The sequence below is a fragment of the Heterodontus francisci genome, chromosome 12, assembly GCF_036365525.1.
Source record: "Heterodontus francisci isolate sHetFra1 chromosome 12, sHetFra1.hap1, whole genome shotgun sequence".
Taxonomy (NCBI): domain Eukaryota; kingdom Metazoa; phylum Chordata; class Chondrichthyes; order Heterodontiformes; family Heterodontidae; genus Heterodontus; species Heterodontus francisci.
This window is the reverse complement of record NC_090382.1, coordinates 103,882,157-103,900,637: the sequence shown is the minus strand read 5'-3', so window position 1 is coordinate 103,900,637 and position 18,481 is coordinate 103,882,157.

Genomic DNA, 18,481 nt, shown 5'->3' with positions numbered 1-18,481 from the left:
AAAACTTGTTTGTGCTCATTTATTTGCCTTATAATTGGAAACTGTGAACACAGATTCACAAAAAAGGGGAGCTCAAAACAATGTGCTTAAAATTAAACTGTTACAATAAGACCAGGTAAAGACAGCAAGAGACCCCTAGACATTGTTCCCTGGTCGTAACAGGAGGGCATGCAAAGGGAGGGAATACACAATAAATGGGAGGATGCTGAGTGGGGTAGAAGATGTTAGAGACCTTGGAGTGCATGTCCATAGGTCACTGAAGGTGGCAGGACAGGTAGATAGAGTGGTGAAGAAGGCATATGGAATGCTTCCGAAGAAGGGTCACTGACCCGAAACGTTAACTCTGCTTCTCTTTCCACAGATGCTGCCAGACCTGCTGAGTGAATCCAGCATTTCTTGTTTTTGTTTCAGATTTCCAGCATCCGCAGTATTTTGCTTTTATTTAAGGCATATGGAATGCTTTCCTTTATTGGCCGAGGTATAGAATACAAAAGCAGGGCTTAATGCTGGAACTATATAAAATGCTGGTTAGGCCACAGCTGGAGTATTGTGTACAGTTCTGGTCACCACATTACAGGAAGGACATAATTGCTCTGGAGAGAGTACAGAGGAGATTTACAAGAATATTACCAGTGCTTGTAAGTTGCAACAATAAGGAAAGATCAGATCGGCTGGGGTTGTTTTCCTTTGAACAAAGGAGGCTGAGGGGTGACTTCACTGAGGTGTACAAAATGATGAGGGACCTAAATAGACAGGAAGGACCTGTTTCCCCTAGTGCAGAAGTCAATTATCAGCAGACACAGATTTATGATGATTGGTAGAACGATTAGAGGGGACATGAGGAAAAACCTTTTCACCCAGAGGGTGGTGAGTGTCTGGAATTCATTGCCAGATCAGTGGTGGAGGCAGAAGCCCTCAACTCATTTAAAAGGTACCTGGACATGCACCTGAAGTGCTGTAACCTGCGAGGCTATGGACCAGGTGCTGGAAAGTGGGATTAGATTGGACGGCTAGATTTTTTTCAGCCGGCGCAGACATGATGGGCTGAATGGCCTCCCTCTGTGCCATAACTTCGCAATGGTTTCTATGGATTGTAGGGATGGCAAAACTTACAGAGATAGGGAGGGGTGAGACCATGTAGGGATTTGAAAACAAGGATGAGAATATTAAAATCAAGTTGTTGCCAGACCAGGACCCAACGTAGGTCAGCGAGCACAGGTGGAGTCAAGCCTTGATTCACTTCATAACACAGGAAAATTCAAGACTAGTCTAGCTATTTGATAATATACAGACTTAACCATGGACACATACACCACATGTACACATACACCACATGTACAAGGAGCACTTTTATTTGAATCCCTATTTGATGAGAGAGTACTGTATCCTGGAACAGTTCACACCTGAGCTGTACAGTTAATTAATATTTGTTCCAAACAAATGAATTGATAAGCTTGCCCACAAGAAAAAGTTAATAATAGAAGTTTAATTTTACGGAAAACAGCAAAGTATTTGTGAAGCAGGCACACGGCAGATTATAACATGGGCAGTCCTCTAGTCAAGTGGGTTACTCTGTGGTCAGTTTTGTCCCGTATTAGCTCCTGGCTTCACAAGAGAACTGCGAATGGTGCTCGCTGCTGGGTGCTCGTGGTCTCCGTTCTCTGCTAGGTTCATGCCTAAGGTCTGGCGAGGTCCAATTTCTAGGCTGCCGTGTGATGAAATCACTCGTGGAAATGCATTGCCGACACAAGAGGCTTTGGGCCTAAATACTATTGGAATTACTAGAGGAAAAAATACCAAAGTCCACCGAGTTCACCTTCCACCATCCTGGTAGTCACATGATACAATAGCAATGAAGTTATTGGCTAATCATAGCAACCAACCTCACCTAGAGTACTGCGTGCAGTTTTGGTCTCCTTACTTAAGGAGGGATATACTTGCACTGGAGGCAGTTCAGAGAAGGCTCACTAGGCTGACTCCTGGGTAGAAGGGTTTTTTTTTATGAGGAAAGGCTGAGCAGGTTGGGCCTGTACTCATTGGAGTTTAGAAGAATGAGAGGTGATCTTATTGAAACATTTAAGATTCTGAGGGGGCTTGACAGGGTAGATGCTGAGAGGATGTTTCTCCTAGTCGGGGAATCTAGAAATAGGGGGCACAGTTTCAAATTAAGGGGTCTCCCATTTAAGATGGAGATGAGGAGGAATTTCTTCTCTCAGAGGGTTGATAATCTTTGGAATTCTTTACCCTAGAGAGCAGTGGAGGCTGGATCATAGAATATATTCAAGGCTGAGTTGGATAGATTTTTGATCTACAAGGGAGTCGAGGGTTATGGGGGGCTGGCAGGAAAGTGGAGTTGAAGTCACAGTTAGATCAGCCATGATCTTATTGAATGGGGGAGCTGGTTCGAGGGGCCAAATGGCCATTCCTGCTCTTATTTCTTATGATCTTATTTCGGAACAGGTAGAGCACATTCAACCCCATGTCCTTTTCTGCTATTCAATGGCTGATCTGTATCTCAACATCAATTACCTACCTTTGGTCCAAACCCTTCACCCCCCCCCCCCAAAAAATCTATCAATCTCAGTCTTAAAGAAGTCAATTGTCCCCCAGCATCCACAACCTTGTGGGAGAGAGAGTTCTAGATTTCCATGGCCCTTTCTGTGAAAGACATCTCTATCTAACAAACCCAGACATGAGGTGAGGAAAACCCCCAGTGGTGGAGAGCTTTGGGAACCATAGGTCCAAAGTCACCTGATCCTCCCAAGCGTGTTACACTTACCTCACACCATTTCTCAAAGTTACTCATATACTGCATCCCAAAATATTTTTTCTGAATTAAATCTGTCTAATTTATCCAACACAAGAGCCATATGACAGGACAAATAGATCAAAGAATAGGAGGCCCTATTTGTGATGTGGACCCATTCAGTGATAGCCTGTATTAAAGAGCAGAGGATTGAGGTAAAAACTCATTACGCTTTGATTGTTACAGCCACAGACAATAGCTTAGGGTCCACAATCACTCGGGCAGTTTTGTTGAGACATTGAGAACTCAGAGATTGTGCTTGCATTGTGAACATGAATTGACAGGCTCCCAGCCTGGGCATCTTCTGTTTGTTTAAGCATCAATTGCAGAGCAAGAGAGGTGGGAGTTGCAATGTGATGAGATCTATGTCCTTGCAGATTAATGACCGTAGATTTGGTCATAGCACAGTGTCCTAGCATGAATACCTCTTGCGGAGGCAGAACAGCTTTCGCAGTGATTAAAACTCACTGTGGCAGAACTTTGAAGGCATTAATTTTAAAAATCCTCTTTGAAAGCGTCTTGACAGTATGTTATATATGACTGGGTTCACAGCATCACTAAGATAAAAGAAGACACCTAGGGGACAGGAATGAATTTCAACGACAACCATGCCCTCTGGAATTAAAGGGAACATTCCCAGAGTGCGGCAAAGCAGTAGATATTAACACAAACATTACATTGTCATTATTTATATAACGAAAGGGAACATGGCTTAGTTGATAGCGTCGCCATTCTGAATTAGAAGGTTGTGGGTTCAAGTCCCACTTCAGAGGTTTGAGAGCAAATTCCAGGCTGATGCTCACAGTGCAGGACTGAGGGACTGCACTGTCAGAGGGGCAGTACTGAGGGACTGCTGCACTGTCAGAGGGGCAGTACTGAGGGAGCGCTGCACTGTCAGAGGGGCAGTACTGAGGGAGCGCTGTACTGTCAGAGGGGCAGTACAGAGGGAGCGCTGCACTGTCAGAGGGGCAGTACAGAGGGGGCGCAGCACTGTCAGAGGGGCAGTACTGAGGGAGCGCTGTACTGTCAGAGGGGCAGTGCAGAGGGAGCGCTGCACTGTCAGAGGGGCAGTACTGAGGGAGCGCTGCACTGTCAGAGGGGCAGTACTGAGGGAGCGCTGCACTGTCAGAGGGGCAGTACTGAGGGAGCGCTGCACTGTCAGAGGGTCAGTACTGAGGGAGCGCTGCACTGTCAGAGGGATAGTACTGAGGGAGCGCTGCACTGTCAGAGGGGCAGTACAGAGGGAGCGCTGCACTGTCAGAGGGGCAGTACAGAGGGAGCGCTGCACTGTCAGAGGGGCAGTACTGAGGGAGCGCTGCACTGTCAGAGGGATAGTACTGAGGGAGCGCTGCACTGTCAGAGGGGCAGTACAGAGGGAGCGCTGCACTGTCAGAGGGGCAGTACTGAGGGAGCGCTGCACTGTCAGAGGGACAGTACTGAGGGAGCGCTGCACTGTCAGAGGGGCAGTACAGAGGGAGCGCTGCACTGTCAGAGGGGCAGTACTGAGGGAGCGCTGCACTGTCAGAGGGGCAGGACTGAAGGAGTGCTGCACTGTCAGAGAGGCAGTACTGAGGAGGCACTACACTGTTGGAGGGGCAGTGTACTAAAGGAGCGCTGCACTGTTGGAGGTGACATCTTTCAACCAAGGTCTTGTCAGTGGATGTTAAAAATAATTTTAAGAACAAGGAAGTTCTTCGTGGTGTCCTGGCCAATATTTATCCTTTAACCATAATTATCTGGTCATTATGCCATTGCTGTTTATGGGAACTTGCTGTGTACGAATTGGCTGTCGCATTTCCTATGTTATAACAGTGACTACACTTGACCGGAACTGTGGAGGCAGCTCTATTTACACGCAAAAATAAACCTGGGTCTCCTCCACTCCTCTCAGGAAGTTAAACCCATGGTGCTACAGCACCAGCTCTGAGGAATCTCCAAGCCAGTTTGAGCATATTGGTTTTGTTCAAAGTTGGAACTAGTGCCTCTTAGAGGGTGTGAGCAGTCCCAACGTCTGCCTGTGCTGTACTTGATGGGCCCCAGAAGCAATGTGCGTGAACGATTTGATCTGATTTGGTCTTGCTCCTGATATCAGCAAACCTCTTCCCCAATTCCAAAAAGCTACAAGTGTGATTTCCATCTCTCCACTTTCGAATTCCCTCCCTAAACCTCTCTCCTCTCTCCCTCATCATCGCTCTTTGACCAAGCTTTAGGCCACCTGCCCTGACTCTCCTTATGTGACTCAGAGTCAAATTTTGTTTGAGAATGCTTTTGAAGTGCATTGGGACCTTTTACTATCGGCGCTATATATAAATGCAAGTTGTTGTTGAAAGGTTTGAGGGCATAAGTATTGAAAGGCTGTTCCTACTAGTTGGGGAATCAGTAACAAGGAGACTCAGGCTGAAAGCTGAATAATGAAAGAGGGGAAGTTAGAAATAACACTGAGGTTTAGAAGAACAGGGAATGTTTTCCCATAAATCTGTAGTCTGTAACATCATTGAAAAGGGAATCACAGAAGGATTTTAAAAGGAAGAATATATAAGAATATGGGGAAAGGCAGGGAATGGGATTGGAGTGGAGAGCTCTAGTTGGAGAAACAAACAATGGGTTGATGGTCTCTGTATGTTCTATAATTTCAGTGATTCTATCTGTTTTTATTGGATGAAGGAATATTGGTCTTGATAGCAAAAAGTCTTCCTGTTCTCTTCGAGCAGTGAAGTGGAATCTTTGATGTGAGTAGAGCAGGAGAAGAGCCGATGCGATGTAATACAGACAAGTGTAAAGGACAGAACAATGAAGGTTCACCAGACTTGTCCTGGGATGGCGGGACTGTCCTATGAAGAGAGATTGGGGAAACTGGGCCTGTATTCTCTAGTTTTGAAGAATGAGAGGTGATCTCATTGAAACCTACAAAATACTTCAAGGGATAGATAGGGTAGATGCAGTTAGGATATTTCCCCTGGTTGGGGAGTCTAGAACCAGGGGTCACAATTTTAAAATAAGGGGGAATCCACATAGGACAGAGATGAGGAGAAATTTCTTTACTCAGAGGGTTGTGAATCTTTGGAATTCTCTACCCCAGAGGGCTGTGGAAGCTCAGTCATTGAGTATGTTTAAAGCAGAGATTGACAGATTTCTAAATACAAATGACATAAGGGGATATGAGGATAGTGTGGGGGAAAAAAGGCATTGAAGTGGATGATCAATCATGATCCTATTGAATGGCGGGGCAGGCTCGATGGACTAAATGGCCTACTCCTGTTCCTATGTTCCTATAGGAAGGGCACATGAGCAAGAGATGCATTCAGTGAAAGGTTTCAAATAGTAAGGATGAAGCTGAAACAAAAACAAGAAATGCTGGATTCACTCAGCAGGTCTGGCAGCATCTGTGGAAAGAGAAGCAGAGTTAACGTTTCGGGTCAGTGACCCTTCTTCGGAACTGACAAATATTAGAAAAGTCACAGATTATAAACAAGTGAGGTGGGGGTTGGGCAGATGCTGACAGACCTGCTGAGTGAATCCAGCATTTCTTGTTTTTGTTTCAGATTTCCAGCATCCGCAGTATTTTGCTTTTATAAGGATGAAGCTGACATGTTTCTAGGAGTCTCTGTAGACTTGAAGTCACAATGTCCAATCAATGAAGATCAGCAATCAACAAAGTAAATGGACTGTTGCATGACAGAACCAATGCATCAGAAAGTCAAATTCAAACTGTACAGATCTCTGGTCAGAATCACCTCGAACACTGTGTCCCGTTCTGGTCAAAATCACCTCGAACACTGTGTCCAGTTCTGATCAGAATCAGCTCGAACACTGTGTCCAGTTCTGATCAGAATCACCTCGAACACTGTGTCCCGTTCTGGTCAAAATCACCTCGAACACTGTGTCCAGTTCTGATCAGAATCAGCTCGAACACTGTGTCCAGTTCTGTTCAGAATCACCTCGAACACTGTGTCCCGTTCTGGTCAAAATCACCTCGAACACTGTGTCCAGTTCTGATCAGAATCAGCTCGAACACTGTGTCCAGTTCTGATCAGAATCACCTCGAACACTGTGTCCCGTTCTGGTCAAAATCACCTCGAACACTGTGTCCAGTTCTGATCAGAATCAGCTCGAATACTGTGTCCCGTTCTGATCAGAATCAGCTCGAATACTGTGTCCAGTTCTGATCAGAATCACCTCGAACACTGTGTCCCGTTCTGGTCAGAATCACCTCGAACACTGTGTCCAGTTCTGATCAGAATCAGCTCGAATACTGTGTCCAGTTCTGATCAGAATCACCTCGAACACTGTGTCCCGTTCTGGTCAGAATCACCTCGAACACTGTGTCTAGTTCTGGTCAGAATCACCTCGAATACTGTGTCCAGTTCTGGTCTGAATCGCCTCGAACACTGTGTCCAGTTCTGGTCTGAATCACCTTGAACACTGTGTCCATTTCTGATCAGAATCGCCTCGAACACTATGTCCAGTTCTGGTCAGAATCACCTCGAGCACTGTGTCCAGTTCTGGTCAGAATCACCACGAACACTGTGTCCAGTTCTTTCGGACCCACCTTGTGTTAATTGTACATCAATTATGTTTAATTATATGCAGGTGGAGGGTGTTAATTGGGGTCTTACTTGAGCACTTATAAGGAGACATAAAGACAGGGCTAAATTGTGGCGAGTCGAAGAGACTTAGTAGTTGGCAGGAAAAAAGACAGAGGCGCAAGGGGAGAGCCAACTGTGCAACAGCCCCAACAAACAAATTTCTCTGCAGCACCTGTGGAAGAGCCTGTCACTCCAGAATTGGCCTTTATAGCCACTCCAGGCGCTGCTTCACAAACCACTGATCACCTCCAGGCGCGTATCCATTGTCTCTCGAGATAAGGAGGCCCAAAAGAAAAAGAATATAAGGAGACACTTACTGAGACTGCTGGATGTTTTTGAGTGAGGAGCCATATGTTGGAAATCACTTCTCTTTGGCCTCCTTGTCTCGAGAGACAATGGGTAAGTGCCTGGAGGTGGTCAGTGGTTTGTGCAGCAGCGCCTGGAGTGGCTATAAAGGCCAATTCTGGAGTGACAGACTCTTCCACTGGTGCTGCAGATAAAATTGGTTGTCGGGGCAGTTACACAGTTGGTTCTCTCCTTGCGCTTCTGTCTTTTTTCCTGCCAACTGCTAAGTCTCTTCGACTCGCCACACTTTAGCCCCGCCTTTATGGTTGCCCGCCAGCTCTGGCGAACGCTGGCAACTGACTCCCACGACTTGTGATCAATGTCACAGGACTTCATGTCGCGTTTGCAGACGTCTTTAAAGCGGAGACATGGACGGCCGGTGGTTCTAGTACCAGTGACGAGCTCGCAGTACAATGTGTACTTGGGGATCCTGCCATCTTCCATGCGGCTCACATGGCCAAGCCATCTCAGGCGCCGCTGGCTTAGTAGGGTGTATATGCGGGGGATGTTGGGCGCCTCGAGGACTTCTGTGTTGGAGATACGGTCCTGCCACCTGATGCCAAGGATTCTCCGGAGGCAGCAAAGATGGAATGAATTGAGATGTCGCTCTTGCCTGACGTACGTTGTCCAGGCCTCGCTGCTGGAGAGCAAGGTACTGAGGACACAGGCTTGATACACTCGGACTTTTGTGTTCTGTGTCAGAGCGCCATTTTCCCACACTCTCTTGGCCAGTCTGGACATAGCAGAGGAAGCCTTTCCCATGCGCTTGTTTAATTCTGCATCGAGAGACAGGTTACTGGTGATAGTTGAGCCTAGGTAGGTGAACTCTTGAACCACTTCGAGAGTGTGGTCGCCGATATTGATGGATGGGGCATTTATGACGTCCTGTCCCATGATGTTCATTTTCTTGAGGCTGATGGTTAGGCCAAATTCTTTGCAGGCAGCCGCAAACCTGTCGATGAGTCTCTGCAGACACTCTTCAGTGTGAGATGTTAATGCAGCAACGTCAGCAAAGAGGAGTTCCCTGATGAGGACTTTCTGTACTTTGGTCTTCGCTTTTAGACGGGCAAGGTTGAACAACCTGCCACCTGATCTTGTGTGGAGGAAAATTCCTTCTTCTGAAGACTTCAATGCATGTGAGAGCAGCAGGGAGCAGAAGATCCCAAACAGTGTAGGTGCGAGAACACAGCCCTGTTTCACGCCACTCAGGATTTGAAAGGGGTCTGATGAGGCGCCGCTATGCTGAATTGTGACTTTCATATTGTCATGAAATGAGGTGATGATATTTAGTAGCTTTCGTGGACATCCGATCTTTTCTAGTAGTTTGAAGAGACCACTTCTGCTGACGAGGTCAAAGGCTTTGGTAAGATCAATGAAAGCAACATAGAGGGGCATCTGTTGTTCACGGCATTTCTCCTGTATCTGACGAAGGGAGAACAGCATGTCAATGGTCGATCTCTCTGCTCGAAAGCCACACTGTGCCTCAGGATAGACACGCTCAGCCAGCTTCTGGAGCCTGTTTAAACCGACATGAGCGAAGACTTTCCCCACGATGCTGAGCAGGGAGATTCCACGGTAGTTGTTGCAGTCACCACGGTCACCCTTGTTCTTATAGAGGGTGATGATATTGGCATCGTGCATGTCCTGTGGTACTGCTCCCTCATCCCAGCACAGGCAAAGCAGTTCGTACAGTGCTGAAAGTATAGCAGGCTTGGCACTCTTGATGATTTCATGGGTAATGCTGTCCTTCCCAGGGGCTTTTCCGCTGGCTAGAGAATCAATAGCATCACTGAGTTCCGATTTTGTTGGCTGTACGTCCAGCTCATCCATGACTGGTAGAGGCTGGGCTGCATTGAGGGCAGTCTCAGTGACAACATTTTCCCTGGAGTATAGTTCTAGGTAGTGTTCCGCCCAGCGGTCCATTTGCTTGCGTTGGTCAGTGATTGTGTCCCCTGATTTAGATTTGAGGGGGACGATCTTCTTGGTGGTTGGCCCAAAAGTTCTCTTAATGCCATCATACATTCCTCTGATATTTCCTGTGTCAGAGGCCAGCTGAATATGACTGCATAGGTGTTGCCAGTAGTCATTTGCGCAGCGCCTGGCTGTTCTTTGTGCAGCGCTTCTGGCTGCTTTAAGTGCTACGGATGTTAACTCGCTGGGGGCTTTCTTGTAGTTCAGCAGTGCAGTGTGCTTAGTGGCTATGACAGGTTCCAGCTCTTCAATGTGAGATTGAAACCAGTCTGCATTCCGCTTCATACAATTTCCATAGGTGGTCATTGCTGAGCCATAGATGGCGTCTCTAATGTGGGCCCACTTGGTCTCTGCATCCCCTGTGGGAATGTTTTGGAGGGCTTTTTCAAGTGAATTTGGAAACTTGCGTGACAGCTGTGGATGAGAAATTCTGCTCGCATTGATGCGCGGGCGGCCCTTCTGCTTGGAGTGATGCAGCTTCTTTGGTTTGAGTCTAACCTTGCTGCACACCAAGGAGTGGTCGGTGTCGTAGTCTGCACTGTGGAAGCTGCGTGTGATTTGAACATTGTTTAAAGAGGCTCGCCTTGTGACGATGAGGTCCAGCTGGTGCCAACGACGTGATCTTGGGTGCCTCCAAGAAACCTGGTGACAGGGTTTAGTGTGAAAGAATGAGTTGGTGATGCAGAGGTTATGATAGGTACTCAACTCAAGCAGTCTCTGTCCATTCTCTTTCATCCTTCCAATGCCATAGCGCCCAAGGCAGGAGGGCCATGAGTCATGGTCGGCCCCAACCCTGGCATTAAAGTCCCTCAGCAGGAATAGGTGTTCGGTGTTGGGGATGCTACTAATGATATTATGGAGTTCCTCATAGAACTGGTCTTTAGCTTCATGTGCGGTGCAGAGTGTCGGAGCATAGATGCTGAGTAGGTGTACTGGACCAGAGGTGGTGAACAGTCGGATGGACAGTATGCGTTCCGAGCCATTTGAGGGTGGCTCTATCATGCTGAGCAAAGGGTTTCTGATGGCGAAGCCCACTCCATGCTGTCTTGGTTCTTCAGGATCCCTACCCTGCCAGAAGAGGGTGTAGTCTTGCTCTCTTAGAGATCCGCTTGCAGGGAGGCGTGTCTCCTGAAGTGCCGCAATGTCCACATTGAGTCTACTGAGCTCGTTGTTGATGATGGCGGTCTTCCAAGAATCGTTGATTTGTGTAAACTCTTCCGACAGGCCAGGACACATGGTTCTGACGTTCCAGCTTGCAAAACGAAGGGCTGGTACCTTCTTTCCTTTTTTGGTCGTGCTGTTTGGTGCGGTGTTACAGTGCACTTGTCGGGCAATGACCTTGAGCTCCAACACCCATTGAAGCAGGTGGACTGTGGCGGGACAGAACCTTACTGACCGGGGGCTGCCTGGTTTGAGGTGGGCGGTAGCTGTCCAGTGAGATGTGATGACCTCTCCCACCGACAAAGGTAGCCCGTGGCGCCCAATCTCTACGCCAATTGAGCTGGTCTTATAACCTGTAACTGCTGCCTTCAGTGTTGTTTTGGTCGCTGTGAGGCGACTATGGAGTGACCTCTCCATGGCGCATGCCTGGGCGGATGTATGGAGGTTGTGAGTTGCCCAAGCATCAAAACACCCCTCTCGGCCTTCCTGGTGGGGTCCAAAGGAGTGCAGAGCACGACGTTTGGCACCAGTGTGGCTGCAGGAACTGCCGGAAACATGCCAAAGGTGACACATGACCGCCTTCTGGGTTCCGCTCCGGATTTTCTGTTTTCTACTCTGCAAATAACTGTAAAACTGAGTAAAGATTGGCTCCAGTTTCATCATTCAACAACCGACTTTCTGGAGGATAATATGGTTGCCTAAAGGTGAAAGTTAGAAACTAAGAAAAAAACTTTTACACAGGAAACTAAAATCCTAAAGGCTATTGTGGAACATAGCAGTAAGCAAGCATAAGTTGTCAGACTATTACCCTCTGATGTTCTCTGAGTCTGAGGCATATGACCAGTGGAAGAATGAAGTAGATATGTGGACATGAGTTACGTCCCCATCAAAGAGGCCTTGGTGGTGTCACTTCCTACCAAAAGTAAAATTAGAGGTAAAGTATTTTGCGAACTAGATGCTATGAGGCATGGTCAGATTTTGATAGATTTCGGAAAACAGATGGTTATTCAATGGAGGAATATAATCATGGACTTTTACAGACTGTATAAAAGATGGAGGAAATTCAATTTGGAGATCCCTGTTTCAGTGTTAGCATTTAAATTGCTAGATTGTGCTAGGATGTTGCAAAAGGACAGACTCCTGGTTCTAACTGGGGTTCAGTTCTCAGAAAAAGACTTCCTGCTACTCAGATGTCTGCTGCCTTAAAAACTTTCTGGGGAAACAATAATTCCCTGCAGCCTTGGTGGAAAAAATGGGACAAACTGCAGTGACATAAAGAATGCAGGAGTTAATGATTGCTGGACTTCAAAATGGTCCAGCTACTGGATACAGGCATCAACACAATGGAAGAGTTACAGCCAGGAGGAATGAGGATGAACGCACCTTTAGCAGGCCTGGCTATTACAGCAGAAGACAGAATTGGAACAGCAATCATAGGTGAATGAATCCCAGGAATGTCCAAGGAACAGTTAATAGGTGCTTCAGGTGTGACTCAATGTATCATTATGCAATTAGCTGTCCAAAGTGGAGAGGCAGGGTCTTCAAAATGACACAGAATTCTGAGGCAGAAGAAGAGGATGATGATGAATCTGAACGAATTATACTAGTCACGAGGAGTTTTAGTCCTCTGATGAATGTGTTAGTAGTGGACTCATTCGACTGTATTGTGTTACTGCTTCCATGTTATCAGTATGTGGAACAGATTGGTTAAAAAGTTAAAATAAAATGCGGACGGGGAAAATCTGAAATAAACAAAGTTCCTGAGATACTTAGAAGGTCTGGCAGCATCTGTGGTGAGAGAAATAGAGTTAACGTTTCAGGTCTGTGACCTTTCATCAGAACTGGCAATGATGAGAAATGTAACAGTCTTTGAGCAAGGGAAAAGGGGGGAGTGGGAACATGTTAAAATATTATCTGGATTCACTCAGTAGTGAGGATCGACACAAGGTTAAGGCGTATAAAAGTACTACCTGTTTCCGGTTTGGTGGTGACAACATATTGAGGTCACTAAAGAGAGCTGTAATTCCATGTAAAATAGCTGGAGTAAGTCACTGTATCAGTACTGATATAGTATCGAGTGAGATATCTTTTCTGTTGAGTAAATCTTCAATGAAAAAGACACAAATGACACTTGACATGGAGTATGATAAGACAATAGTTTTTAGAACGTCAGCGGATCTGCAGTTTACCCAGTCAGGGCATTATGGCATCCCCTTAACAAAATCTAATGTTTCTCCGTCAGTGTTAGAGAATTAGTGATGGCATCAGGTGATAAGAATCAGAGAAAAAAAGCAAATTGCTTTAAAGTTACACAGATTATTTGCTCACCCTTCTTGTCAAAAATTAAAAAGCCTGCTAAAGGATGCAGTTGTGGTTGATGAAGAGTATATGAGGCTAACAGAACAGATTAGTGAAAAGTGTGAAATCTGTAAAAAGTATCGGAGGACACCATCACGTCCTATTGTCAGCCTTCCATTGGCACGTGACTTTAACGAGGTAGTTATCATGGATTTAAATGTGGGGGACAAAGACAGAAATATTTGCATTCAACATATTATAGACTGGACAACCAGATTTAGTCTTGCTACAGTATTACATGTCAAGGACAAAAAGGGTGATTATAGATAGAATCATGGAGAAATGGATAGGGACTGGACTTGGGGCACCAGTGGAGCTTCTGACTGATAATGGAGCAGAATTTGCCAATGACGAGTTCAGAATCATGTTTGTAAACATGAACATTATGGTCATGAATACCGCAGCTGAAAGTCCTTTCAGCAAAGGGTTTTGTGAAAGGAATCACGCAGTGATTGATGAAATGCTGCATAAAAACTTAGCTGATCAACCAAACTGCAAGTTGACAACTGCCTTGGTATGGGAGGTTCCATAGAACCATAGAACAATTATGGCACAGAAGGAGGCCATTCAGCTCATCGTGTCCATGCTGGATGAAAAACTAGCCGCCCAATCTATTCCCATCTTCCAGCACTTGGGCCATAGCCTTGCAGGTTACAGCACTTCAGGTACATGTCCAGCTCCTTTTAAAAGAATTGAGGGTTTCTGCCTCCACCACCATTCCTGGCAGTGAATTCCAGACACCCACCACCCTCTGGATGAAAAAGCTTTTCTTCAAGTCTCCTCTAATCCTTCTACCATTCACCTTAAATCTGTGCCCCCTGGTAATTTACCTCTCTGCTGGGGGAAACAGGTCCTTCCTGTCTGCTCTAACTAGGCCCATAATTTTGCACACCTCAATTAAGTCACCCCTCAGCCTCCTCTGTTCGAAGGAAAACAACCCTAGCCTATCCAATCTTTCCTCATAGCTGCAACTTTCAAGCACTGGCAACATTCTTGTAAATCTCCTCTGTACTCTCTCCAGACCAATTATGTCCTTCCTGTAATGTGGTGACCAGAACTGTACGCAATACTCCAGCTGTGGCCTAACCAGCATTTTATAAGTTTCAGCATTACATCTCTGCTTTTGTATTCTGTACCTCCGCCAATAAAGGAAAGCATTCCATATGCCTTCTTCACCACTCTACCTGTCTTGCCACCTTCAGGGACCTGTGGACATGCACACCAAGGTCTCTCACTTCTTCTACTCCTCTTAATAACCTCCCGTTTATTGTGTACTCCCTCACTTTATTTGCCCTCCCCAAATGCATTACTTCACACTTATCCGGATTGAATTCTATTTGCCACTTTTCCACCCACTTGACCAAGCCATTGCTATCATTCTGGAGTCTACAGCTATCCTCTTCACTATCAACTACACGGCCGAATTTTGTATCATCTGCAAATTTCCCAATCATGCCTCCCACATTTAAGTCCAAATCATTAATATATACCACAAACAGCAAGGGACCCAACACTGAGCCCTGTGGAACACCACTGGAAACTGCTTTCCATTTGCAAAAACATCCGTCGACTACTACCCTTTGTTTCCCGTCACTGAGCCAATTTTGGATCCAACTTGCCACATTCCTTTGTATCCCATGGGCTTTCGATTTACTGACCAGTCTGCCATGTGGGACCTTGTCAAATGCCTTACTAAAATCCATGTAGACCAGATCCACTGCACTACCCTCATCAATCCTCCTTATTACTTCCTCAAAAAAATCAATTGAGTAAGTAGGCTGTGACCTTCCCCTAACAATTCCATGCTGACTATCCCTGATTAATCCGTGCCTTTCTAAGTGGCAATTTTTCATATTTCTCAGAATTGATTCTAACAATTAATCCACTACTGAGGTCAGACTGCCCGCCTATAATTATTTGGCCTATCCCTCGCACCTTTTTTAAACATGGTACAACGTTTGCAGACCTCTAATTGTCTGGTACCTCGCCTGTATCTAGTGAGGATTTGAAGATGATCCTCAGTGCATCTGCTATTTCCTCCCTGGCTTCCTTTAACAACCTGGGATGCAATCCATCGGGCCCTGGCGATTTATCTACTATCAAGGATGTCAGACCCTCTAGTACTTCCTCTCTCATTCTTTTTTTTTTTCTTTCTTCTTTTTTTTTCTTTTGGGCCTCCTTATCTCGAGAGACAATGGATACGCGCCTGGAGGTGGTCAGTGGTTTGTGAAGCAGCGCCTGGAGTGGCTATAAAGGCCAATTCTGGAGTGACAGGCTCTTCCACAGGTGCTGCAGAGAAATTTGTTTGTTGGGGCTGTTGCACAGTTGGCTCTCCCCTTGCGCCTCTGTCTTTTTTCCTGCCAACTACTAAGTCTCTTCGACTCGCCACAATTTAGCCCTGTCTTTATGGCTGCCCGCCAGCTCTGGCGAATGCTGGCAACTGACTCCCACGACTTGTGATCAATGTCACACGATTTCATGTCGCGTTTGCAGACGTCTTTATAACGGAGACATGGACGGCCTCTCATTCCTCTCTCATTATGCTTATCGTATCTAATATTTCACACTCCTCCTCTTTAACTACAATATCTGCATCATCTCTCTCCTTTGTGAAGACAGAGACAAAAAACTCATTAAGAACCCTGCCCGTATCTTCTGCATCCACGCATAAGTTCCCTTGTACATCTCTGATAGGCCCTACCCTTTCCTTAGTTATCCTCTTGCTTTTAATGTACAGATAAAACATTTTCGGGTTTTCTTTGATTTTACCAGCCAATAATTTTTCATGTCCTCTCTTTGCTTTTCTAATTTCCTTTTTTATACTTCACCCCTGCACCTTCTATACTCGTCTAGGCTTTCTAAAGTATTACGTTTTTTGTGACTGTCATTAGCTTTCTTTTTCAGCTTTATCTTACGCTGTAAGCTTCCAGATAACGAGGGGGCTCTAGATTTGGCAGTACCACCCTTTATCTTTGTGGCGACATGTCTACACTGTGCCTGCAGTATCTCGCTTTTGAATGCCTCCCACTGGTTTCCACTTTTGCCAGGTCACCTGTCAGTTTCGTAAAATTTGCCTTTCCCCAATTTAGAACTTTTACTCCTGTTTTATCTTTGTCCTTTTCCATAATTATGCTAAAACTAACTGTAATATGGTCACTATCTCCAAAATGGTCACCCACTGTTACTACATCCACTTGCCCAGCTTCATTTCTGAAGACTAAATCTAGAATTGCGCCCCCTCTCGTTGGGCTTGTTGCGTGCAAGTTCTCTTGCACACAGTTCAAGAATTTTTTCCCCTCTGTTCCCTTCACACTGTTTGTATCCCAGTTTATATTGGGGTAGTTGAAATCCCCAACTCTTATTGCCCTATAGTTTTTGTACTCAGAAATTTGCCTACATATTTGTTCTTCTACCTCCCTCTCACTATTTGGGGGTCTATAGTACACTCCTAGTAGTGGGGCTGCCCCTTTTTTATTTCTGAGCTCCACCCATATGGCCTTGTTTGATGATTCATTTAGCATAACATCCCTCCACAAAGCTGTTATTGATTCCTTAACTAATAATGCTACACCCCTTCCTTTTTTATCCCCTTCTCTATCCCGCCTGAAAACTCTATATCCAGGGATGTTGAGTTGCCATTCTTGCCCCTCTTTAAGCCAAGTTTCCATTATAGCAATGATATTGTGTCGCCATGTGTGTCTGTGCCCTCAGCTCATTGACTTTATTTACTATACTCCTTGCATTTAAATCAATACCCTTTAACACTGCCAAATTCCTGTGCTGCACACTTTTTAACCTTTGCTTCTTCTGTCTTTCAGAGTCACTCGCTAATTTTCTGCCTCCTGTTCCCTGCCCTGAAATTGTCCTATCTAAGACTGCGCTCAGGTTCCCATCCCCCTGACAAACTAGTTTAAACCATCCCCAACAGCACTAGCAAACCTTCCTGCAAGGATATTTGTCCCAGTCCTATTCAAGTGTAGACCGTCCGACTTGTTCATGCAACGAATTCGCTTCAGATGGTTCGAGGATATAATCCGTATCAGTTGGTCTATGGGTGGAATCCCAAATTGCCTTTTGTACTGTGCGACAGCCCTACTGCTCCAGAAGGTACTTCAATTAGAGCCATGGAGTTATACAGCACAGAAACAGACCCTTCGACCCATCGTGTCTGTACCGGCTATCAAACACTTAACTATTCTAATCCCATTTTCCAGCACTTGGCCAGTAGCCTTGTATGCTACAGCTTTTCAAGTGCTCATCTAAATACTTCATAAATGCTGTGAGGGTTCCTGCCTCTACCATCCCTTCAGGCAATGCGTTCCAGATTCCAACCACCCTCTGGGTGAAAACATTTTTCCTCAAATCCCCTCTAAACCTCCTGCCCCTTACCTTAAATCTGTGCCCCCTGGTTATTGAACCCTCCGCTAAGGGAAAATGTTTCTTCCTATCTACCCTATCAATGCCCCTCATAATTTTGTATACTTCAATCAGGTCCCCCCTCAGCCTTCTCTGTTCTAAGGAAAACAACCCTAGCCTTTTTAGTCTCTCTTCATAGCTGAAATGCTCCAGCCCAGGCAACATCCTGGTGAATCTCCATGCACCCTCTCCAGTGCAATCACATCCTTCCTATAACATGGTGCCCAGAACTGCACACAGTACTCCAGCTGTGGCCTAACTAGTGTTTTACACAGCTCCATCATAACTTCCCTGCTCTTATATTCTGTGCCTCGGCTAATAAAGGCAAGTATCCCATATGCCTTCCTAACCAGCTTATCTACCTGTGCTGCTGCCTTCAGTGATCTATGGACAAGTACACCAAGGTCCCTCTGACCCTTTGTACTTCCTAGGGTCCTACCATCCATTGTATATTCCCATACCTTGTTAGTCCTCCTGAAATGCATCACTTCACACATCTCAGGATTAAATTGCATTTGCCACAGCTCCGCCCATCTTACCAGCCCATCCATATCGTCCTGTAATCTAAGGCTTTCCTCCTCACTATTTACAACACCACCAATTTTCGTGTCATCTGCGAACTTACTGATCATACCTCCTATATTCACGTCTAAATCATTAATGTACACTACAAACAACAAGGGTCCCAGCACCAATCCCTGCGGTACACCACTGGTCACAGGCTTCCACTCGCAAAAACAACCCTTGACCATTACGCTCTGCCTCCTACCACTAAGCCAATTTTAGATCCAATTTGCCAAATTGCCCTGGATGCCATTGGCTCTCACCTTCTTAATCA